The 25,412-nt window shown below is 40.9% G+C and overlaps 1 pseudogene; it reads left to right on the top strand.

Annotated features, from left to right (window-relative positions):
* Positions 1–24,916, top strand: part of LOC110230121 — a 29,674-nt pseudogene extending 4,758 nt beyond the window's left edge.
* The last annotated feature ends 496 nt before the right edge of the window (positions 24,917–25,412 follow it).

The raw sequence follows: 25,412 nt of genomic DNA, 5'->3' as shown, positions 1-25,412 counted from the left end.
TTCAGCTGAATGGTTTAGTTCAATAACTGAGACTTCAATCCGTTTAGAAGCCTCCCCTTCCTGAATTTCACTGGCCTTAGTGACTGAGTGCTGGTCATGTAGAGTGGCTTGCTTCATAGCATCATTAATGTCAAACTCCATCTTGAAATTGTTTCCAAGATTTAGATCAATCTTCCCCTTCTTGACATCTATGACTGCTCCGGCTGTAGCTAAGAAGGGCCTTCCGAAGATTAAAGGGTTTATTGGATCTTCATCCATTTCGAGCACTATGAAGTCTGTATGTATCTCTACGACTCCGATCTTGATTGGTAAGTCTTCAAGCAGGCCATGAGGTATTCTGATGGATCTGTCTGCTAGAATCAGAGAGATATTGCAAGCTTTGTATTTGCTGAAACCAAGTCTTTTTGCAACTGAGAGAGGCATGAGGCTCACTGATGCGCCTAGATCGCAGAGGCATCTGTTGAATGATAAAGGACCTAATGAACACGGTAGAGTGAATGAGCCAGGATCACCAAGCTTTTCTGGGACAACCTTCTTCTGTATGATGGCACTGCACTCATGACTCACAACTGTTGTTCTCTGAACCTCTTGAATTCTCTCCCTGATCAATTCTTTCAGAAACTTGTGGGAATCCGGAATAAGCGCGAGAGCATCAACAAGAGGTATCCTGGCTTCAACGTTTTTAATGTTCTCTGCAAACATAGCTCTGTACTTATCTGCCAACGTTTTCTTTTGTTTACCAGGAAATGGAAGTGGGGGCTTGTAAGGAGGAGGAACAAAACCTTCTCCTTGTTCTTAGCAGCAACTGGTTTTTCAGCAGGTATAGCCGCTACTCGAGTTTTTGATCGAGTATGTCCATCGAGTACTTCAGCTGGTTTGTCAACTTGATCTTCATTGAGACTGAAATCCTGCCCATCTTGGTCTGCACTGTCCTCAGTGGCTGGCTTAGGTCCCTCTCTGGTTGGAAGTTCTTTACCACTGCGCAAGGTGATAGCATGAACATTAGCATACTCCTTTGGATTCTGAATTGCTTTGCCTGGAAGTTGACCTATAGGTTTTGGAGCAGAAGTGGATGCAGATTGTCCTTCCAAGTATCTGACTTTGGAATTCAGTGCCTCCACTTTGACATTTAAGTCATTGTAGCTACAGTCCAGCTTATTGTGTAATTCAGATATCTTCTTAGCAATCTCCATGGAGCCAGATGCTTGTCCTTGGAGAAGCTGTTGTAGCATTTGCTTCATGTCAGAATCAGGAGCAGCAGAACCTTGGTGTTGCTGAGGTGCAAACTCAGGTGGTGGTTGCTGCTGGTAGTTCCCCTGAAATTGTTGCTTAGGAACAAACCCTTGACTTTGGTTGTATGGGACGAATGGTTTGGGTTGGGTCTGCTGTTGTGGAGGGTATACTTGATCCTGCGGGTTTGCAACGTTGGTACTTCTGTAAGACAGATTGGGATTGTTCTGCTTAAAGTAGTTGTAGCCCTTGTTGTAGCCTCCTTGGTTTTGCACATAGCTTACTTCTTCTGACTGAAGAGTCTCCCCATCCTGGACTTGGAACGTCTCATCTTCACAGAGAAAATGGACTTGCTTTTGTTGCACAAGGAGTAGCTTGTCCAGCTTGTCATTCATGGCCTTCATGTCCTTGCGGTGCTTCTCCTCTAAGTCTGAACTTCCTCTGATGGTTCTGTCATAATCTTCATTGTAGTTTCCATCAGACTAAGCTAAATTCTCTACCAGCTCCCATCCTTCTTCAACTTCCTTGTTCAGGAAATTCCCGTTGGATGCTGTATCCAGGAGCATCCGGATCTTAGGGAGAACTCCTCTGTAGAGGGTGCTCAAGAGTGAGGCTTTGGAGAAACCATGGTGAGGACATTGATTCTGATATCCTCTGAAACGCTCCCATGCTTCACAGAAAGTCTCAGCATTCTTCTGAGTGAAGCCAGAAATCTCATTCCGGAGTCTTGCAGTCCTGGAGTTGGAGAAAAATTTAGTCAGGAAGGCTTTCTTGCAGTCATTCCAGGAGGTGATGGAGCCTTGAGGAAGTGATTTTTCCCACTGGTGGGCTTTGTCTCCAAGAGAAAATGGAAACAAACGCAACTTGAAGCCATCCTCACTGACTCCATTGATCTTAGTTAGGCTGCAGAGCCTATCAAACTCGTCCGGATGATCGAGTGGATCCTCCATTGGCAAGCCGTGAAACTTGTTCCCCTGAATCATTGCAATGAGACCGCTCTTGATCTCAAAGTTGTTGTTCTGGACTGGTGGAGGAACAATTCCATGACGCTGGTTGTGATTGTGTGGGAAGTCACCAGCACCAATGTTGTTGGGTTGGTCTTGGTCATCTACAATATCAGCCATTGTGTCTGTTGCTGTTTGTTCTCTTAGTTGGCGAGCGATACGGTCGATGTTATCGTTGAAGAGGAGATTCTTATTTCCTCTTGACCGTGTATGCATATAATAGGTAACAGCAAGGCTTTAGCAGACCAATCAAAGATGAGTCTGTAAAGCTGGTTGCTGTGAGTACCTTAAACACAGACAGAAAGACACAATGTCAGTATCTTGTGTAATAAAAACGAACTTGATCTTAACGATTCTAATGATCTCAAATATAGCAAACAAACACTAAACTGGCAACGGCGCCAAATTGATAATAGGTTTTCAGATCAATTATCCTAAAACACTATCGTGTCGTTGTAGTATTTTAGGTGTCAATCCAATCTAGTGTGATGCAAACAGATGAGATGTGATCAGAATTTGCTAAGTCAAGCCAAGCAGAGAGTTGTTGTTTTCTAACAGTCCTAATGCGAAATAACAGAAATGAAATGAAACTGAAATGCAAACTAGCAATAGCAGGCAGTTGAATAACGAAGCAGGTAAGATAACAGGCAATCAAATGGATGAGAGATTCCTAAGGACAGGGTAATCGAATAGCGTGGTCTCCTTAATCTATTTAGACGGTTGACAAAACTTCACAGAAGCTATCCCTTGACAACAAGTTCAAAAGCAAATCAATTCACCACCGTGATAGAAATTCTCAAGCAGAGCTAGACACAGACCTAATCACCATTAGCGATCTCTAACTAAGCAGGCAATATCGAATCAACTTGTTAAAGCCAATACCCGCTCTAAACGGCCAATACCTTGGGATACAGACGAGTATCTCTGGAATTAGTGGATCAGACATTCCATCAAACACCTTTTGGGTGCGGGAATGTCTGGATTCATTTTCCAGTTGATCAGAAAGGAACAAGCAATAAGCGCAACTAATCCAGAAGGGATTCAAACAATCTAAACTCAACCATCTAAAGCGACTAGGGCAACCACGACTACTCTATCCCATCCTTAGAAATACAATTCACTACTCAGACATAATCAAAAACAATAGCAATGAAACGATTGAAAACATGATAACAGGAAATGATAAAGACTGAAACAAAAACTGAATTATAAAATACTTGAAAGCGAATACAAAGTCGCAGGAAGAACACACTGCGGCTATGAAAACAAGTCTAGGTAAAAACTGAAAATAAAGACTGGATGCCCTAGGGAAAACCCTTAGAGGCTGCTTATATAAGCGAAAAAAAGTTAAATAAGGAAAGTTCGGGATAGTGGTCTTCACAACGAGACTTTACGATCAAGCATCTGATGGGCTGAAGTGGGCTTCCCTGTGATCGAGTGAAACTGATCAAACTGGGCTTCGGGAACTCCGTCTTGCGATCGAATGGTCTGTAGTGAAGACGAGATGGAATGGTCCAGCGACCTTGCGATCGAGTGGTGCGATCGAGTAGATGACGTGAGGTGGTGATCGAGTGGTTTCTTCAGCTTCTCTTCTCTTCCGTATGCTCAGCTTGTCTGGTTGAGTGAGGAATGAGTAGATGGGCTTCTGATGACAAGGTGGTGATCGAGTGGTGTAGAGTGGGTGATCCCTCCTGGCTTGCGATCGAGTGATATGTCCTTCATGACAGCTTCTGCTCGATCTTGCGATCGAGTGGTTTCTTCTGAAATTGCTCCGGGGTTGTGATCGAGTGGTTTTGCCCTTCATGACAGTTTCTGGGGTTGTGATCGAGTGCTTTGCTCTGTCAGGGCTCCAAGGTTGCGATCGAGTGCTTTGGCTGAGGGAGTGATTGAGCGTTCTGAATTTATGTTCTGTTTCTCCTCTGTTTGAACTCCAAAAGCATCCAAAGTACCTGAAAACAACCAAATATGCGATGCACATGCAATCCTAATGCAAAAACGTCCTAAATATGCAAAACACACTAAAACGACTACTAATGAGATGAAATGTGATTGAAACAATGACAAAGTGATGAAGAATAAATGCTTAAATCATGCAAATTATAGACATATCACTCGGCTTCCCGTCCTGCTCTCGATCTCAAACAATTTTCTTTGGTATTTGGAGACTCCCCATCTCAATTCGAGGTAGGTGAAGGTTCTCGGCCACATGAGGGTTCTCCAGAGGTGTAGGAACGCTCTATTCTTTTTTTTTTTTAAAGAATTATTTTGTTGAGTCCATGAGGATTATTCCGTTTGACGGAAATATTTTGTTCAATCAGTGTGACCGAACACAACCATGTACATGCTCTGGCATATGATTTTTTTTTTTAGCAAAAACGTTTGGACAAGATTCTAGGTTTGCAAGTCCTAGTCCGCCAAAGAGGTTTTATGAATTGTGAGAGATGAGCTGATCAGGCTCACTTGCCTTTTTTAAAGAAAAAATCTTAATAAGTATTTTTCCTCGGTCTCGCGAAGGCGAGGATGGGGCTCGGCTTAAGTTTTGTTTTTATATCGAGGGATAAGATTTATAATTCATGAGAATTTTGTCATAAATACGACCAGGCAATGATTTCGATCGTTGCCCATGATGGCTTCGGAATTGCTGGGCCGTGTTTTAATTGGATCTGAAGCCTGCTCCAATAGGCCTAACAATATATAATTATTTCTAGAAATCTGAACCCCCTTTCTCCTTTAAAAGGGATTCCGAAAGTTCACCATAGTTTATTATAAGAAAAAACTTGAAAAGATGCCGCTGTCTTCTTTCAGATCAAGCTCAAGAATAACAACTTCAAGTGGGAACCCATTGTTTGAGTCCGAAGACGGATTCTCTCCAAAGGGAGTTATTCACCCAACGTTTTTTCATTTCCGAACAGGGAATGAAAGGGTCAAATGTTATGACTTCCTGGAAAAGGTTTCTTTTCTATCTCTTAGTCTTCTCAGAAAACTATAACTTCCTTTCTTTTGGTCATTTGACAAAATGTTCGTTTAAACAGATCGTCGGGAGACACAAAGCTTTGTGTGATAAGAGACAAAGAATCGGAAGGAGGCGTCGTGCTCTTGATGAGCGCATAAAGAGGATAGAAAGAGAGATCCTTCGCTTGAAATCGGAACCGCACGAATGGGAGAGGAATGGTCTAGACATCGTGGCCATAATGCCTACTTGCCTCCGAAGATTCCTCCGCATGCTGGATAAATTTCATCGTTTATCCTTGGTGACCAGTGACGGATCCTCTTTTGTTTCATGTTCCTCAGAGTTCCGGAGACTTCGGATGTTAAGAACTAAAGAAAAAGAGGAACCGGAGAATTATTGATGACTTCTCCGGCCCTTTTGATTTATCTTCTGACGAGGGGCTATCCTCGGAAAGCTGTTCGGGATCTTCCACCTCGCTGGAGTTATTATCGGGCGAAGACTTTTGATCGAACACTTTCCTGCTTATGTTTGTAAAATGTCACTGGTCTTGAAACCCTGCAACATTAATTACATTTCCCCTTTCGCTCTAAATTCGCCGATTTATTCAAATCTCATTTAATGCGTTTAATCTAGGGAATATAATTAGCAGTTAACTCGATTACATTTGCCATGAAAATTGTAATTTCAGATTTGGGAAATCTTCAATTAATCCTCTTAAATGCAATCGAATAATTTTTCGAGTATAAAGTGGGTGTAGTTTGTCATTGAGTTTCAACAACAATTCTACAACAATGTTCAAGGGAGGTCACTCATCAGAGAATCCTTCAGGCTTTTTCAAAGTGATGAGCGTTGATCCTCCGAGGACGTCGGACATCGAGCTTATAAAAGCAGGAGAGTCTGGCGAACCAAAAGATTCACAAATATTAAAGAAGGGAACTAGCATTCAGATTCCGATCGTTCTAATTGAGAGATTGCTGCCTCAAGATCGTGTTAAGGCTGAGGAGTTTATCAATAAGGTATTTTCCATCGTAGTGATTAACTTCTTTTGTTATTGCTAAACGTAGAGTTTTATTTTCTTCAGCTTATCACTCGGCATGATGAGCTTGAAGATGAGAAGAAAAAGATTAGGAGATGGATAATGGAGCTAGAGAAGCGTCGCCTCGACATATCTCGCGAGCTTCATCACCTCGAAGCCCATCCTTCCGATTGGATCGAACTAGGACTTCAGGAGTACGGAAACATGCCAGGTTGCATTATGAACATTGTTGACCTCGCTGGTCAAGGAGCGGAGTTGTTCCGTAATTCAAGACCCTTCTAGATCCGGTCTTAGCTTAGCAAGAAATATTTATTTATACATTGTTTGCAACGTATCTTTATATTCATGCTTGAATATCGAATTTATAAAAAAAAGATTCCATGACTGGAATGATATTTTTGTTTTTATGTTATAGCTGGACTCGTGATTAGCGAGCTGCCTACGTACCCAGAATGGGATCAAGGCGAATCGTAGTTCGAATGTGTTTGCTTTAGCAATAGAACTTTTTCAAGTTGATTATGTTCCAAGGCCTTTGAACGGGATTTCCATCAAGGTCTTGTAAACGGTATACACCGTTTCGGATTTTTTCAGCGATTTGATAAGGGCCTTCCCAGTTAATACCGAGTTTTCCAGCTCCTTCTTCTTTTGTATTATCGAACACTCGCCTTAAAACAAAGTCTCCTACATTTAAAGGTCTGTTTTTCAACTTTGAGTTATAGTATCGAGCGGTCAACTGTTGATAATTCTGAAGTCGAATAAGGGATTAGTCTCGCCTTTTATCGATTGTATCGAGAACGTCTTCTAATAATTTAGAATTCGATTCTACGTTAAGTGGAGCTTTGCTTCGGCGCAAACCTGGGACATTTAGCTCGGCCGGAACTATGGCTTCCATCCCATAAACTAGTGAGAATGGAGTTTCGCCCGTTGCCCGCCTCGGGGTTGTTCGGTAAGCCCACAACACAGGTTGCAGCTCGTCATACCATCCACCTTTTCGAGCACTCAAGCATTTTTTAAGATTGCTGAGAATGGTTTTATTGGAGGCTTCCGCTTGTCCATTTCCTTGAGGATACCTCGGCGTTGAGTAGCTAAGTTTTATTCCCCAAGCGGAACAGAAATCTTCAAAATCATTCGAAATGAATTGAGGACCATTGTCCGTTACTATTTCGTAGGGAACTCCATAGCGACAAATAATGTGTTTCCACAAGAATGTCTTTACTACGGAATCTTGTATGCTTATATAAGCTTCAGCTTCAATCCATTTGGAAAAATAGTCCGTTAGAACTAATAAGTATTGGACGCCTCGTGTTGAACGATGCATCGGACCAATTATATCCATCGACCACCTCATGAAAGGGTATGGAGCGGATATATGTGATAGAATTTCAGATGGCTGGTGAATAAGAGGAGAGTGCATCTGACACTTTTTACACCGTTTGGCGTAATCAATGCAGTCTGAAATCATAGTTGGCCAGAACTATCCTAATCGTTGATTTTGAATGCCATTGCTCGCCCCGAAGAATGACTACCACAAAGCCCTTCGTGGACCTCGCTTGTCACTATTTCAACTTCGGGTCCGAAAATACATAAAAGATAAGGATCACTGACGCCTCGCTTGTACAATGACTCTTTAATTATACAATACTTAGCGCTGATGATTTTTAATTTGCGAGCTTGCCATTTGTTAGATGGTAGTTCTCCATTAAGAATGAAATTTTTGATGGGTACCCTCCAGTCAGCCCCCCAATCATTAGCGGAAGTATTATCCTTGAGTATAAACTTCCTTGGTTCGGGTTCGGAAGGAATATCAGGATCTTCGATTGTATCCTGAACCTCTACATCAGCTGGAAGTGACTGTTCGGTTCGAGACGGTTCTTTAATGGGAACCTCTTGATCCTTTCTTTTTGACTTTCTTTTAGGAAGTTCCAATGGTGGAGTAAGTTCGTCATCTTGAGTCTTTATTCGTGATCTGGTGATGACAAGTGAACTATTTCCAGAACTTTGTTTTGGAGTTTCGATGTATTCGGCCTCCGAAATGTTATCGTTTTCTGTTTCTTCAACCGAAATACTTCGTGAAGAAATACATTCAACTGGGATAACTCGTTTGAGTTCAGGATCTGAGGTAGAAGCTAGGGCAGCTATAGTGTCTGCCGAAGTGTTTTCTCCTCTAGGTATTCGAACTAACTCAAATTCTTTCAATTTTCCGGCTAACTTTTTGACAGCCGAAAGATAAGCTTCCATTCGAGGAGCCTTAGCTTCGTAATCTCCAGCGAACTGGTTTACAACTAGCTGAGAATCGCAATGAGCTATTATTTTTTCTGCTCCGATCGCAAGAGGACGCCGAAGTCCTGCTAAGAGAGCTTCGTACTCTGCTTCATTGTTCGAAGCTGGAAACATTAACCGAAATGACTGCTCAATTATTTCCTTTGTCGGAGTTTCGAGCCTAATGCCGATTCCGGATCCTAGTTTAGAAGAAGATCCATCGACATGTAATTTCCACGTAGAGTCCGTTTCAACAAAGATTCTATCATCTAATGGTAGTTCAGTTAGAAAATCAGCCAGAACTTGTGCTTTTGCGCTAGTTCGACTTTTATATTCTATGTCGTACTCACTGAGTTCGATTGCCCATTTTGCTAATCTTCCGGACTGACTTGGCCCGTGAAGAATTGAGCGAAGTGGATGGGAAGTTAGTACTTCTATAGGATGAGATTGGAAATAAGGTCTGAGTTTTCTAGCAGATACGACCACTGCTAAAGCTAATTTCTCCATCATGGTATATCTCGTTTCTGGACCAGTAAGAGATTTACTTATGTAGAAAATAGTCTTTTGCTCACCTCGGTCCTCTCGAACTAAAACCCCACTTACGGAATGGTTAGAAACTGAAATGTAGAGATAAAGTTTCTCATCAAATTCAGGTTTTGAGAGAATCGGCGGTGTTGTCAGATAAGTTTTGAGCTGACCAAATGCTGCTTCGCATTGATCATCCCACAGAAATTTTTTGTTCCCTTTCAAAATTTGATAAAAGGGGAGACATCTATCGGTAGACTTCGATATGAAACGATTTAATGCAGCAATTCTGCCTGTTAATCGTTGGACCTCCTTTATGTTTCTTGGCGAAGGCATAGTAAGGAAAGCGTTAATCTGATTAGGATTAGCTTCTATCCCTCTTTCCATGACTATGTACCCCATGAATTCTCCGGAAGGCACGCCAAAGGAACATTTAGCGGGATTTAATTTCATTCCGAACTCGTTCAGAATTTTGAAACATTGCTCGAGATGTGTGATGTGCTCGGATTTCTTAAGAGAACTTACAAGCATATCATCAATATATACTTCCATCGTTTTGCCCAAATGTTCTGAAAACATTTTGTTAACTAAACGTTGGTAGGTTGCACCGGCATTTTTTAGACCAAATGGCATAACTTTGTAACAATAGATTGACTCAACGAGCCGATCGATATGTGGGAGAGGAAAGCTATCTTTCGGGCAAGCTTTGTTAATGTCGGTGAAATCGACACATACTCTCCATTTTCCGTTTTTCTTTTTGACTACCACGGGGTTTGCTAACCAGTCCAGATATCTCACTTCTCTCATGGAACCAATTTTCAAAAGCTTATCGACTTCGTCATTGACTGCTTGAGCTCTGTCTGGACCAAGTTTTCTTCTTTTTTGCTTTATTGGTTTAAAGCTGGGATCGACGTTTAAATCATGGGTAATGATACTTTTGTCGATTCCAGGCATATCTTTCGCCGACCAGGCAAAAGTATGTTTGTTTTCTTTTAGAAATGTTACCAACTGATCTTTGATTTCTGAATCTAAAGTAGTACCGATTTTTACTTTTCGATCTGGAAATTCGGAATCAATTTCAATTTCTGTGGTAACTTCATTTGAACTGAGACCACTTGGGTAACATGAAGTGATTTCTTGCTTAGCGTTTATCATTAATTGCTATTTAAGCTTTAAACGATGTCCCATGAGGTAGCAAGATCGCGACGTTTCCTGATCTCCACGAATGGTTCCGATTCCTGCAGGAGTTGGAAATTTCACACACTGGTGATAAGTTGAAGGTATAGCCCTCATTTGATAAATCCACGGAGTTCCGAGAATTATGTTGTAAGCGGCCGGACGGTCGAAAACAATAAATTCTACAATTTTAGGAACCCCTGCGGCGAGCACTGGTAGTTTTATGTTCCCCAAGGACATAGATGTGTCACTCGTGAAAGCTACTAATGGTGCCAGCGGACCGATAATGTCAGCCTTACTGATTCCCATTCTTTGTAAAGTGCTTAGAAATATGAGATCTACCGAGCTTCCAGTATCAATTAGACACCTAGTTACTTCGAAGTTCGCGACATCTAAAGTTATCACAAGAGCATCGTCATGAGGTCCTGTTAATCCTTGAGTGTCCGAATTATCGAAAGAGATAGAAGGTGTTTGTTCATTTGACTGGAAACCCACAGCGGTTTGAATTGCTGCTGATTTCTTGTGTCTTTTGATTGATCTGATCGAATCTCGGCACAATTTGGATCCTCCCATTATACCATCGATCCTTTTCTTAGGAGTGTTCGGAGTTCCGGGCCCATTGGGCTTGTGTTTCTTTTCAGAAGGATTGTACGCTTCGGAATCTTCTTTTTCTTTATGATAAGATTCCACAAACTCTTCGATATTGAAGTTAGCGAGCTCTCCAGCTGCCCACAGCTCGGTAAGGTGCTTTTTGAGTACGCTGCAATCTTTGGTCGAATGCCCATTTACTCTATGAATATCGCAATGCACTCTCATCTCTAACCCATGTATTAGAAGAATTGTATCTTCCTTTGTTCGGGGAGAGTTTTCCTACGGCATTAGTAGCAGGATTAACTCCGAACCGTTTTTGATCTTTTGGTTCGAATTTTTTAGTCGGATTTCCAACAACCAATTTTGCTGGCCGATGCTTTTTAGCGAGGCTAATCTTTTCTTCTTCTGCCTCCATCCAATTAGTAGCTCTGAATAAAGCATCTTGGATAGTGCTCGGACGATTGACGATGATTTCTTCCCGAAATCGGGATTCATGCCAAAGTCCGTTCCTTAATGCAGAAAGGGCAGCAGCGTGTGATACCCCAGGAATTTTGGCTATCACTTCTTTGAATTTAGCGATATACTTGCGAAGTGGTTCGTTCTGACCTTGGGTTAAATTCCATAGATCTGCATCAGAGGTTGCCTTTTCCATAAACATGGAATACTGTTTTAGGAATGCGGAGGACAACTGATTCAGGCTCCAACTGAGTGAACCATAATAAAGCCGATCCGGATAGATTCTCAGAGAATAGTTTACAATATCCGGCATCTTCCTCGTCTGGTTCTAGATCAATTCTGCCAGCAGCGATCTGAAAAGCTGCGAGGTGATTTTTAGGATCACCTTTACCATCGTAAGTTGGTAATTTGACCTTTTGAGAATCTTTGATCCGAAGGTTGGAGATTCTCGAAGTGAAGGGTGTTCGTCGAGTTTCTTTGATTACTCGATCGATCTCAGGTGCCGAACTGGTCGCCTGATGAAACTTCGACTTCATCTCATCAAGCTCTTGACGAACTTTGACGAAATCATCGGAAAGGATGACATCAGGTTCTTCCATAAGGAGTCCTTCGTCAATAGTAGGATTGCCGTGATTTTGGGGATTTTCATCCCCGGTTGGATTGGACCCATCTCCTACGGTTGTCTGATTGCTAGTACTAGCAGGACGGCCCGTAGGAGGAGTTTGAGTGTTCCCGGATCTGTTTAGTGTGGGAGTTTGGAACAACCTGCGCTGATACACTGTCGTTTGTGTTGAGGACAAATTATCTAAACGGCTTGAAACAACGCTCTGTGCATTTGATAAATTTGTTTGAGTATTTTGAACACTCGTTAAAGTTTGCTCGATTGAGTTTAACCTTTCACCAAAAGTGGCGTTGGCACTAGCAAGTGTACTCATCTGATTGGTCAGATCGGTGGTTGACTAAGTAAGCGAGGCAATTGCATTGCTCAAAGCTTGCTGATCAGCCATAGTTTCTTGGTTTGAAAAAGAGAGATTTTGAGATCAAAGAGTTTTGCGGTAAGTCCCCGGCAACGGCGCCAAAATGTGGATGTAGGATTCACACTCGATTGTCTTTAAGTATATTTGTGGAGAAAAACTCTAAAATCAACAAATGAAAATATGGAATTGAAAAGGGAAGTAACCAAGAAACTAAGTAAAGCGAATGAACTTTGGAAAGAATAAAATAGTAAAAAGCCTTGCAAAATTGTAAAAGAAAAAGTATGTTGTATTGCTTGATCGTAAGAGGAAAGAGTTGTTCTTTTTCAAACACATGCGTTTGAGGTTGTTTTTATAGAGAAAATATGATCAATGCGGTCATTTACTGCTCATAATTGCATTGATCCGCATTAATCATGTAGGTTACAATTTGACCGAAACGGCTTGAATTTGAACTATCTTGGGCTTCGCGTGGATCTTCCGAACTCTTTCTTTTTGACTCCGAACTCCTGCGTCTTGACGCTGCCGCGAACCTCCAACAATATTTTCCTCGCTTCGGCCTTCCTTTATGCGAGCTGTATGTTGAATAAGAGCGAACTCCGTACTGGTAAAGATCGAGCTCTTTAATAAACTGAATCGAACTTCCGACAGGTCGAGCTCGATTCTCACAATGAAACATCTAGAAATCCAACAGGATTATTATGTAATAATGACGTGGACAGATCCAAGTGGATCCTACCGAAGATGTGTGGGATCCGACCCCAACACATCTTATGTTTTCATCAGTCTCCTCGTCATCTGTGAGATCAGTTGGCTCGGCAAAGTTAACTCCAGTTCGGGGACGTTCGTCTTGTGGATCACCTGGCTCGTTAGTCTGGTCTGCTGCGTTTGGATCGGCGGGATCATCCTGATTCTCACGTCGGGCAGGATCGGCTCGGGTTGCGGTTCTGGTGTTATCGGTTGGTGTCGCGAACGTGAGTCTTGTCGGTTTGATACCAGGTAAATCCCTCTAGGGTCGTAGCGGCCGAGTTTGAAAACGCGTGGTTTTGTGTTGCCCACGGGATGCGATTTCGTCGATCTACTGCGCCAAGGTCTTGCTAGCTTTCTCTTGATCGTCAGCCTTCTTCTGGAATTGAACCATCATATCCTTCAGTTCGGCTAGGGTCTTCGAGATTGCTGGATCGGCTTGGGGATTCTGAGGGTTCATAGGGTCAAGGTCACCTCCTCCGGCTGGTGGTATCCGACGATTGTCTTCGTTCATCGTCTTCTTCGGTGATCGAGTTCTGCGTTCTTAGAGTAAGAGAATTCTAAAGTATTCCCCACATGCGGCGCCAAACTGTGGAAGTCGAAACTAACACAATCAAGATTTGTCTAGGGTTTTATTTTAGGGATAGGATTCGAGAGAATTCTAAGAGAAACAACAGGATTGATCGATACCAAAGATGGCGTTCTTGATATTATTAAAAAGATGATTTTGATCGTACAAGTGTTTTATCGTAAAAGAAAAAGTGTTTGATGCTTAAGAGCTTTCTGTAGTCTAAAATCTAGAGCGATATTGCTCCCGTTCTGTGAGAGCCTTGAGTCTCTTTATATAAGGATGATAAACCGCCTCCCCAGCGATATTCTCGGAATATTTCCATTTATCTTGAAGTCGGCGTAGAATATCGCGGATTAGGATAGTTTCCTTATTCTTCGAAGTCTTTTGGAAGATTTTCTGATTTGCGTTGATCCTCTGAGGTTCTTCTTTATCATTTCCGAACATTTCGGAAATGATCCTTCTTTATCGGAAATGATCCTTTGATTGGAAATGATACTTTGAAGATGAATATTTACTAAGTCCTTGCCTCGGGTGACTTATGATCTCTCCTCGGGCAATTCGTAAGCTGATTAGTGTTTGGCTCGGATGCCAGAGAGACGCAAACCGGGCTCCTGAGGAGAATAGGCTCGGATAGCCAAAAAGAACTGGCTCGGGATCCGGAGAGAACCGGCTCGGATGCTCGAAGGGAGCCGGCTCGGGTTCCCGAGCTTGCAGGCTGTCCCTAGGTAAATGGCGTGCTGTCCCGAGGTGACTTGCAGGCTGTCCCGAGGTGACTTGCAGGCTGTCCCGAGGGGAATTGTAGGCTGCCCCGAGGTGAATGGCGTGCTTGCAGGCTGTCCCGAGGTGACTTGCAGGCTGTCCCGAGGGGAATTGCAGGCTGCCCCAAGGTGAATGGCGTGCTTGCAGGCTGCCCCGAGGTGTCCAAAGTTTGGCTCGGTACTACGGGATGAAATGCGACCCCAACACTAGTGTCGTTGATTTCATTCATTTGTTAAAAGAAAGGTATCGTGAGCTAATGTCTCGTTGTTATCATGGTGATAGGTCACCCGTGGAGAGATGAGTGAGAGAGCTGAACCACCATTGAAGAAATAGAACTCGATCTAAATAGAGGACATGTTATGGCCAGAGAAGAAGAGAAGGATGGGAAGAGATCGGTGGTGACGGAGAAAATAGAAGCGGAGATGGAGGAGACGTCACAGATCATAACCGTTCATCACCGGAACCAATGGCTATGGAGTCAATACCATTTCACAGTGATGGTGAGGCACTGGTGAGCCTTAGTCTTCTACTCTTCCACTTAGTTTCCAATCGTACTTGAAGCTTCCTTTTTCTCGATACCCAGTTCGACCTTTTGTAATATATGATATCAACAACGAACCTACGGAAACCAAAAGTAAATAACACTTGATATTCTAGATGAGGAACTCTCCACTTGGTTAGGATAAAGTATTCTGGTTTCCGTTGCTAGAAATAGTTCTCCTCTACAATCTCATTTTAAGCTTTTGGTTCAATTCTAAACAAACTTTATCTTATATCGTAGTTATGTCCGATGTTTATTCGTATGACCACGTGGGATATCTAGTGTTGTAGTTGCTTTAACCTTCCAACACTTAGATGGCATAATCATCATTTGAATAGTTGTTAAGGTCGAATATACTTTTCCAATGTCCAATTGAAACATCACAACACTTTTCCTTTTACGTAGTCCTTGTGAAAGTAATTGATTCATAAACAGACGAGTTTATCTAACAATGTGCCGAAGTATGAACATTAGTCTTAACCTTTATAGTTTCATGCAGCACGACCCACATCGCTTCCGCTGTGCTCACTCTGAAAAAGCCTAGTGTTTCCTTAACACTCCTTCTGGACATCTTCCATTTTGGCTCAATCTGCTTTACAACTACCCAAGTTGCATTCTTAACTGGCAATTTCTATCACCACACTGTTTCCATTCAGGTAAGATAATTTCACCGGGGTCGATAAAAATTATACCAAGTCTATTCTTCAGCTGGCATGACTATACTTATAATGATCATCTGTCACACATACAATTCTCTGTAGAAGTCCATCATGTGGATGGCCATGTGTTGTCCTCTCCCACTGCTCTCTGCTACTTCCTTTGCAACACTACACTTATGTATTCTCCATACATAAAAATAATTTGAATGTTGTGCATACTATAAGATCTCATCCTTGAACTTTGTGGCATCATCTCGTAAAACGTTCTTTTAACTTTTACGAACACTTCTCCCCCTCATTCGTCCACTCAAATTTCATATCATTTCCTGTGAATCGAGTAATTATGTAGAAAACTCTTTTCCAATCTTCTGATTGCCACCTACGACTTCAAGAACTACGGACCTCGGTAGCATTCTTGGGTGTTTCCATATTGGTCATCAACGCTATTTTCTCCGTAGATTTTTCATTTTAATACTTTTTTTTTTCTTCGGTTACCTTATCCTCTGGTTTTCCTTGGCTATCTTGAAACTGATCTTCACTTGACACTTTTTACCCACACTCTTAACCTTACAGAATATGGGGACTTCAAATTGCATTCACGAAAAACGAAAAACACAATTAAGTCTTCCCAAAACAAGAAATCTAACACGCATATAAAATCCACACAAATAAACAATGCAACATTCAATTCACTCAAACCAATCAAAACACAAAAACATAACAATGCAGTTCAAGCCTTCGTCTCCTTCGTTAGTGACCTTCGAAAACCTGATCTTCTCCACTGAAGGAGTTCTTTCTGACGTCGCAAAATTTTTTTTACATCGCGCATTACCGTCAGTTGTGGTCTAGGCTATTGTGAAACGCCACTTACTCCCGCCGCTACAACTTTGCAGACATAATGCCTTATACTCTTTCTGAGGATTGACTTCCATTCGCTAACAGAACAAGACTAAGATTAAAACCCTACTAAGTTACTGGAAAAAAAATTCCATGTTCAAGTTTGTTGTTGGTGATTTTCAAATCTTTAAAACAAAACTCGTTTCCGGAAACTTTCTTTGAAAACAAATTTTCTTTTTAAATCATTTTTGAAATCTTAACCCTCCGGGTCGGCACCGGAGTGGCCTTAACCGGATTTGATACCAAAATGTAACACCTGTCTCGTCACAAAGGACATGACTGCGTATTATTCATCTGGTCTTGCCAAAACATTTCTTTCTTTAAATTCACCAAGGAACAAACTTCAACCCTCAACTCATGAAACTTACTAACCTGGAAATATGGTAAAAAGGGGTGAGTAAAACAAGTTTACTCAGTGAGGAGATCAACTCTACCCACTGCACATACAGTAATCACGTTCCAAACATAAACAACAACCATTACTTAGCATAGATTCAGAAGGTCTATCAATCAACAAACATGCGTTCGTCTTGCTCACAACAAGATATTTTACTTTCATTTTGTCTTTACGTATCTAAAATTATGGATACTCGAGCCTCTTTTAACTCATGGCTACTCAAGCCTACTTCTGGAAGACCACGGCCCGTAACTCGATCCTTCCTCTTATTGCTCGTCAGCGGTTAATGATCTGTATATGAACTCATCGGTCCATTACAGTCCAACCTCCTTGAGTATCCTTCACATACTCTTTAGTTTTCTCTTTTCATATATATATACTTAATCCTTTTTATAATTTAATATACGTTACAAATGGTGTCAAGTCATGTCACTAATGCATTTCACATATCATGTTACTAACAACCTAACTTTATCATACACACAAATTCACATAAATCACCAAAGACGATTCTTGAGCCTATACTCAGCACCTATCGAAAAGAGTATATAAGGAAGAGGTTACTGCATATCCGCAAATACCACCCTCACCTTAGCCTAATTGAAGATGAAGAACAACTCTCTTCTCCTTTCTCTTTTAGACAAATCACTAGGTTGCCTCCAACCGCATACTATTGAACTCCACCTTGGCTTTCCATCAACCAAAAGCTAAAACCCTGAGTCTTAAAGTCTCCTGCAAAGTTTAGGCTTAAAACTATCTTGTTTGCCCAACCAAACAATAATACTCGTCACCATTTCCTCTAAACAAATGTGCTTCACAAACAGATGTATAAATACATTACTAACCGTTAGAATCTGAATCTCACCGTTGGATATAGAGCCTATAGTACCGTGAAACTCTACACAAATTTACAGCTAGATCAGACATCGTTTTGATATCCAAATGTCGCCATTAATCACCCATCTCAGAACTGTTTTCTGGTTCATACTTAAACACAAATTTGGACAGTTTATGCTGTTACTTGTCCAGAAAGAAACACTCATAACTTCTTGAATATAAGTCCCATTCAAGATCCGCCAGTTCCTATGGATTCTTGATAACGTGATATTTCCAGGGACATCTTACTCGTCATCTGATTCTCTCTGGTATAACGGAAATCCGCCTCACAAAACTCCAACTCGGATCTGCCTCCTTTTGCTTATTCCTCTTTCTTCTTCTTTCTTTTTCTTCTCTTCTCCACCTCTGATCTGCTCCAGCTTTTCCCTTCAACACCATAGAGACTTGCCACAGCCACTACATGACCAATCAGACCCACCAGTGATTTCCACCACCTCCGCAACGTCTCGTTCTCTCTTTTCTCCTCAAGGCTCTCTCTCTCTCTTCTCCTCCCTTTCTCTCTCTTTCACGCTCTATTCTCAACACCAATTCCTCCGATATGTTTCACCCTCTTCTCCGGTCTGTTTTCCTTCTTTTAACCAAGATCCGAAATCGCCAACGCACACGGCACACAATAACCACACATCAACTCAACACAAAGCAGCAACGAACACGACGACAACGGCAAACAACAACAACGACTCAAACTCCTTTTTCCTCACAACTAATTATGACAAAGACATGGTGGTGAGCTCCAACGTTGAGAGAAGCTTGGGATTAGGGATCACGAACTCTTTCCTCTTGGCAAACGAAGACGGCGACGATGTAAGCGTGTATACACAAGCAAATAACATAACACAAAAACACTTTTGTCGATTAGCAAATAATTGGGCTTTATTGGAGTCTCGTTGTCGAAAACTTCTCCGCTGCGACTTGCCAGAATTTTTGAATTTCACTTTGGGGTTTGGAGTACTATCTACTATCCTCACTAAAATTTTGATGAAGAGGAAAATATCGTAACCTCCAAACTTCCGATTTCCTCTTCGATTCTTCTTCTTTTTCCAATTTTTGTTTATAATTTTTTTAATATAAAAAATTAATTAAAAAGGGTGAATTGTAAAACTAACCATTTTGGATCAAGTAATTAAATATATAACACTACTAGGATCGGACCCGTGGTCCACCGCGGGAGAATATTGGTTTACATACGTTGCGTTTAATATTGTGTGTGTTTTTTAGTAGAACGAATCGTGTAGTATACTTATAAATATTCATAATAACGAATTGTAGAGAAAATGTAAAATTGTTATAAATATACCCATCGTATTAATTATGATTTACAAAATAGAATTTTGTGTTTTAAAATTCTAAAATTAGACGATTCATGGGAATTAGAGCAGTCAAAATAGGTCAAAAACCGCGGGTCGAGCCCACATCATCTCACTATGGAGCAGATTTGGGAAAATATATTAAACCCGCAAATAAGCGGGCCACATGGATTAATTCGCAGTGGGTCATAGGTTTAATCGGTTTTCATCCGCGGGTTGGCGGATCAGCCCGCATATTAGTATTTATTGATAAAATTATAATTTATTCAACATGTGGTAATTTAAACAAACTTTTAATAGTATTTTGATTTATTTATTTATTTTAGTAGTATTTTAAATTTTGGTTACTTTAAAATTATTTAAACAAAATCCATGGACAATCCCGCAAATCCGCATACATTCGCGGGATGGGTTTGTATTTCATATATGCTACCCAGGGGTCGTGCGGACCGACTAACTACAAGTCAAAATATTTTTTGTCTATCACAAAACGGACTTAACGGGACGAATCAACTCGCTTTGACAGTTCTAATGGGAATATTATTTAGTCATACAATAAAATGAAGTTTGGATATAGTAATAATAGAATATGTATCTTATTTGTTAGATGAGAGATTGAAAGATGAAGTATAATGATTAAAAATTAATTATTATTTTTCATGCTTCACAAAATTTAATAAATATTTATCATCTTGTTGAATAATTCTAAAATCATTCAAGAAATTTTTATAAATTGAAAATTAAACTTCTTTGGTAAGCTATCGGTATGAAAATATCATAATTTCGATTTAATCTAATTAAATTAAAATTAGTTACATGGATTTCATATCTATTTAATTTACACGACCAAAATAAAAATATCTATTTAATTTACACGACCAAAATAAAAATATCAATTTAATTTATAAAACAGATGGGTTATTTGTGATAAATTTTATAGAAATCTTTAGAAGCAAGTAAAATATCTTTCAATTAATGATAATTGCCTAAAATGAGCGAAATTAATGACAAAAACGTTGATTGTTATAGAATTAGTCCCAAAAATATATGAACAAATTTATTATACGTAATTAATGTATAATATTGTTTGAAATATGCTCTTATTATTAGTTACCATAAGTACAATCAGATTTTATTTGATTTTCATAAATATTTGATTTTATTTCGATTTTTCATTATTAATTCGAATTTATATTCCAAAAAAATTTCAAAGATCCGATTTCAGAATTTCGGGTCAATTTTCTGATTTTAATCCGATCCATTTTCATTTGTACTTCTCTTTTAATAGTATAGAGATAATATAGAGAATTAAGCAAGTAACAAAAGAGGAAAAATGAAAAGTACATAAACTCCTCCTTTCTCGTTTAAGGAAATGGACGTGCGGCCATCAGAGCACTCGTCGCTGGAGCTACTGCCGTTGATATTGCCGGTGCCGCCGTTTCAATCCCTCAACACCGCCTTTATCTCCACCTCTCTCCACGGACGATTTCAGATCGATATGTCTTGTCTTCTGTTAACTACCGGCGACACTACGACACTCACGAGGGATGGTAAATGAAGTTGGATATGATCAGAGAACCATTCTTGGCCGGAGGAGAAATTGGTGAGATGTGAGAATTGGTCACTGGGGGATGACGGCGACGGTGACAGCCAGAAGTGGTGGTTTCGAAGAAGACGGAGGAAAATGAGAGATAGAAGACGAGTGTTCATACAGGGGCAAAATTGTCCTAAATACAGAAAATACAGAAAATATCAACTTATTTTTTGTTGGGTGTTAGAAATTTAATTTAAGCTTTTCTTTTAATTATTCTTTCTATATTTTTCTAAAAAACTTACTTTTTGTAAACGTCTGCAACTGTTAGGAAGAGAGAAACCAAAAGGGGTTTTTTAGTTAGAAGGGTATTTTTGTCCTAAATAGACTTAATTGCTATTTCGTGAAAGGTGTTTTTGAGTTTGCCATTTGGTGAAAGAATGAGTGGATTTTGTGTGTTACGTGAAAATTTCTTTTTTTATTATAAAGCATTAATGGTGGATTTAAACCAATATTGGTTTGGGGATGTTATAGCAAGACTTCGCTTTGAAGGTAATTTACGTGGTATTTTATTATTGGGTTTTTAATTTATAATATTGTGCATCTTTATAGTTATATTTATTATTTTTATTTTATATTAATTTATAATTTAAATATATATTGAAAAAATATAATATAGAAACGTCGTACACTGTTGATGTCTCTGTACTTGAGATACCTTTTACAGAGAATGCGGTATCTTTTGAAATTTAATATTGTGAAGGGCAAGAATTATATTACTATATACATAACGACAGAACATTGCTATACATAAAGAGTTTCAGACATATCATTTTGAGATAAGTTTGAATTTAGTACGTTTTTAAAACTTAATTTGAAAAGTAGTACATATAATTGGTAAAGTCTCCATGTGCCACTGTACATTATTATTTAGGTGACTTCCAAACCCTCAACCAACTATTTTATTTACAAACATGTCATTTTAATTAAAATAAATTATTTTTCTTTTTCTTTTAGACATTTCGTCTGATCTCTCCATCTCTTCTCTAAACCTTCTTTTTCATCTGAAACTTTTTTAGATAATCAAAGATTCATAATTCTGGGTTCATAAATTAATTATTATATCTCTCATTCATGTGGATGTCGGATTCACACACTCAAGTATTTTTATTAATAGGGTAGATTATTCTTGAGGGACAAAAAATAATAGTGTAAAAAGCTTATGAATTGCTACAAAAATTGTTATAGTATTTCTTGCTTGAGGGAGAGATCCCCTTTACATGGCCATTGGCCTTTATATTTATACATAGAAAAACGACATTTAAATGGCTAATTAAGTACAATTATTCCCTCTTAAATGTGTCCGTTTTGATCTTTTGCTTTTAATGCTTAACATTTGAATTTGAGTTGACTCTGATCTTCATGGGCCTCGCCTTTTGGCCCAAATGTCCTTGAACCGAATTAACCATGACTTTGATGTCGGACTCATATCGAAGTGCAATCACTTCGAATTCTCCTTATGGTGATAACCACTTCGACTGTTCTTTTGACTTGTGGGTCTAATGGGCTTTATCCTTTATGGGATGTTACCCTGACTATGTGGCAATGTTTGGTTGGTCCTGGACCTCTGGTGCGGGATCCGACACCAACAACTAGCCCCCCAAGTTCTTCGAAGTGCCATTCCAATTCGAAGGACTTTAAATGCTTAAATGACCAAAGATTGCGCTCGAGAATCTTTCTGATTTCCCGCCGAAAATCTCATCACTCCTTTAATTCCGGCATTAGCCATTTTTAACCGAGTGACATCTGTCATCATTATGACCGTATAGTAATTAATTACTATTAAAACGGGAAAAACCTTCCCACTTCCCACACAACTTCCGAGGCGGTTTCATCATTTAGCTTGTGTAAGGTAACTTCTTCTCACCATCATTTTCTTCTTTTACTTTTGTGCTTTAATCAAAACTTCTCTCTACTTTTCTTCGCCGAACCTCTCTTCGCCGGATCTTGAATTTTTCAATTTTCTCCGATGACTTCCGATTCTGAGAGACCTGAATCTCCGTCTTACGATGAGAGGCGTTCTAGTAATGACGAATGCACTCGTCCTAACGATATTGCCGGTCCTCATTACAAATCCACTTGTACTCTTCAATCCCTTGAGCGATTAAAAGGGCTTTGTCAAATTCCTCCTGGAATCATAGCAGAGGCACAGATAGCCGATCCTACGGAATCCCCGGAGAACCACCGCGACGGCTACTTTTGTGTTTACGAAATCTACTTCAAGGGCTTCGGATTGACCTTCCCCCTTCCCGAAGCCCTAGTTCGATTCTTGGCGGCTCTTGAGATTGCTTTACCTCAACTAACCCCCAATCTCCTCCGAACCATCCTCGGGATTATAACCGTTGCGGCAGAGGCTGGCTACGTCATTGGAGTCCCCGAGCTGAATGAACTCCTAAGTGTAAGGAGTTCATCAAAGAAAACAGGGTACTTCTCGGCGTATCCAAATGCCAACAGGAACGTTATTTCGCACCTCCCGAACAAAGATGAAAACTGGCACCATCCTTGGTTCCTGATTAGGAAAACTCCTGCTTCAATTGGATATCTTTCCGATGTACTCCCATCGAAGTGGTCTGCGAAGCCTGGTAGAAATTAGGTCGTATATTCTTTCCTTGGTTGTTTTATTTTTTTACTGACCAAACTCGTTGTTTTCACTTCGCAGCCGTCATCGCTTCGACCCTTCCGACTGAAGAATTCGTCAAGTTCTTCAAAACAATCCTTGAAGGGGAAACCCTTTGGAACTCTTTCACCCTCGATCGGTTCGTTGAGGCCAACCGAAAACTCAGGATGAGTCCTCCCAATCTACTTCATCGTCTTCCGCCTCCTCCCTCAACTTAGGGAATGTCAGCTCGGGCCCTTACTGCCCAGCGTAAGAAACTCTCCAAGCCGATAGCAGAGGCTTGTGATGAAAACAAGGCGTTCCTTGCGGCCGCCATTGACAAAAAAGACTACAGCAGGACCATGCTGGTTGATGATAACAGCAACGAGGGAGCCAGATCCGTTGCTGCTTATAGGTTAACACCTCGTCGCGAACGTCATGACGAGCGTTCTCCTCGGAGAGAGCGATCTCCTCGTCGTGATTCTCCTCGTCCTCCCCGAGACGATTTTAGCAGTGAACCACTTAAGAACTTGGTTCGCAGGAAGAGAGACAAGTCATCCCGTAGTGACTCTTCTCCGCGAAGGGAGAAATCAAGGGCCCAGACTGACCGTTCACCTCGATCATCCCCTCCCACTGAACCAATGGGTCCTCCTCGGCCTGTTGATATGTCTTCTTCTTCCCAGCCTGACAGCGAGAAGACTGCTCGGAGTGCATCTCCTAAAAAGGGAGATTCTGAATCTCGAGATGCTTCCTCGAGGTTAAAGCCTGCTCTTGTCCCTCAAGTCAAATCGCTTTCAGGTTTGGTGATTTACACATACTTAAAAGTTTTTGTTTCTATTAAGATTCCAATTTTTACAACTCTTCCTCCTTCGCAGCTATGGAAAAAGAAGGCAGCGTCTTCCGATGCTTCAAGACCCGATCGGGCTCGATCCTGCTAGACTTCGACAAGTGGTGCCCTGCGATTCGTGAACGCTATTTGCTTCATGCTCATCATTGATCTCGGGTTAGTTCCGCTTTATTTTTCCGATTGTGCTGCCGTTCTTCGAAATGACTCACCATCCCGGTTTTATGCATAATGCCAGGCTAACGGTGAGCTTAATGACATGATTGAACATTATGAGGGGCTGGTCATTGGTCGGGAAAAGGAGATTGACGTGTGGAAGAAAAAACTTTCTGCTCTTGAGGCTGAACTAAGCTCTTCTACCGGCTCCAAGCACGATATGGAGGACAAGGTCGACAATCTAACATCCGAGCTTGTGAAGATAAAGGGGGAGTTGCATGACCAGTACGACCAGAACTTCAAACTCCAGGATGAGCTTTCTGGTGTTCAGGGTAGGCTTCACGAATCTGAATCAAACGTCGATACCCTGAACAACCAACTTACTGAGCTTAACGCGAAGTACAAGGCGATCACCAAATTGCGTGATTTCGAATTGGCGAGGTCAGCATCAAAGCCAGAAAAGAGGTGAAGGGACGCAGGATGGAGTTGATCCAAGGAGCCATCCGCTTCATTCAAACCGAGAAAGCTAGGTCAGATCTGGAATCAGACATCAAGGAGCACGAGAGCAACCTGATTCTGTTGGATCAAATTCGTGAAACGGATTTCTCCGAGGTACAAGAGAGGACCGAACTATCGGCTAATCTTTCTAAAAAGCGGAGTCGCTTGGCAGCTCTTCCTACTTCGACCTTCAACCCGCAGGATTTCGAGGAATTCTTCACTGAATCGCCTCCTATAAGTGAATCGGGTCTAGACTGGGCAGGTAACGCTTGGCTCCTGACTCTTACTACCTTTTTCTCACTTTATGTTTTTTTTTTTTTTTTAAATTGACTCGAACCGTCCTTCCTAGGCCCAAGTGAGACGGAAGATGTCGTTCCACCCGAAGTTCCTGTGACACCGGAGGTCACCCCGGAGGATGGTTGTACTGTGGAGGGCGGACCAGGAGCTCCATCTGACCAAGCACCAGCCAAGGAGGCGAATGAAACTTCGACTGTCGAGCTGGAGTCCGAGGTGGCTGTTACTCCGTAGTGGCTGCGTCCACTTTAAATTGGGAATTGTCCCATTAATTCTAAAACTTAATTTCGAACTTGTTTTTGCCTAAGGAGGCTTTATTATTTCTTTTGAACAAGATATTTGCCTGAGGAGGCTTTTAAACCTTTCTAGGTTTTGACCCCAAGGGGGTTTGGTTAAAATTATGTGTGGGTTTGCAAAGTCCGCTTTTAACCCTCTGTGGCCTTGTGGTTATGCTTTC

This window comes from Arabidopsis lyrata (assembly GCF_000004255.2).
Source record: "Arabidopsis lyrata subsp. lyrata unplaced genomic scaffold ARALYscaffold_3, whole genome shotgun sequence".
NCBI lineage: Eukaryota > Viridiplantae > Streptophyta > Magnoliopsida > Brassicales > Brassicaceae > Arabidopsis > Arabidopsis lyrata.
Note: the sequence above shows the minus strand (reverse complement) of the source record. Positions and strands in the feature narration are given on the sequence as shown.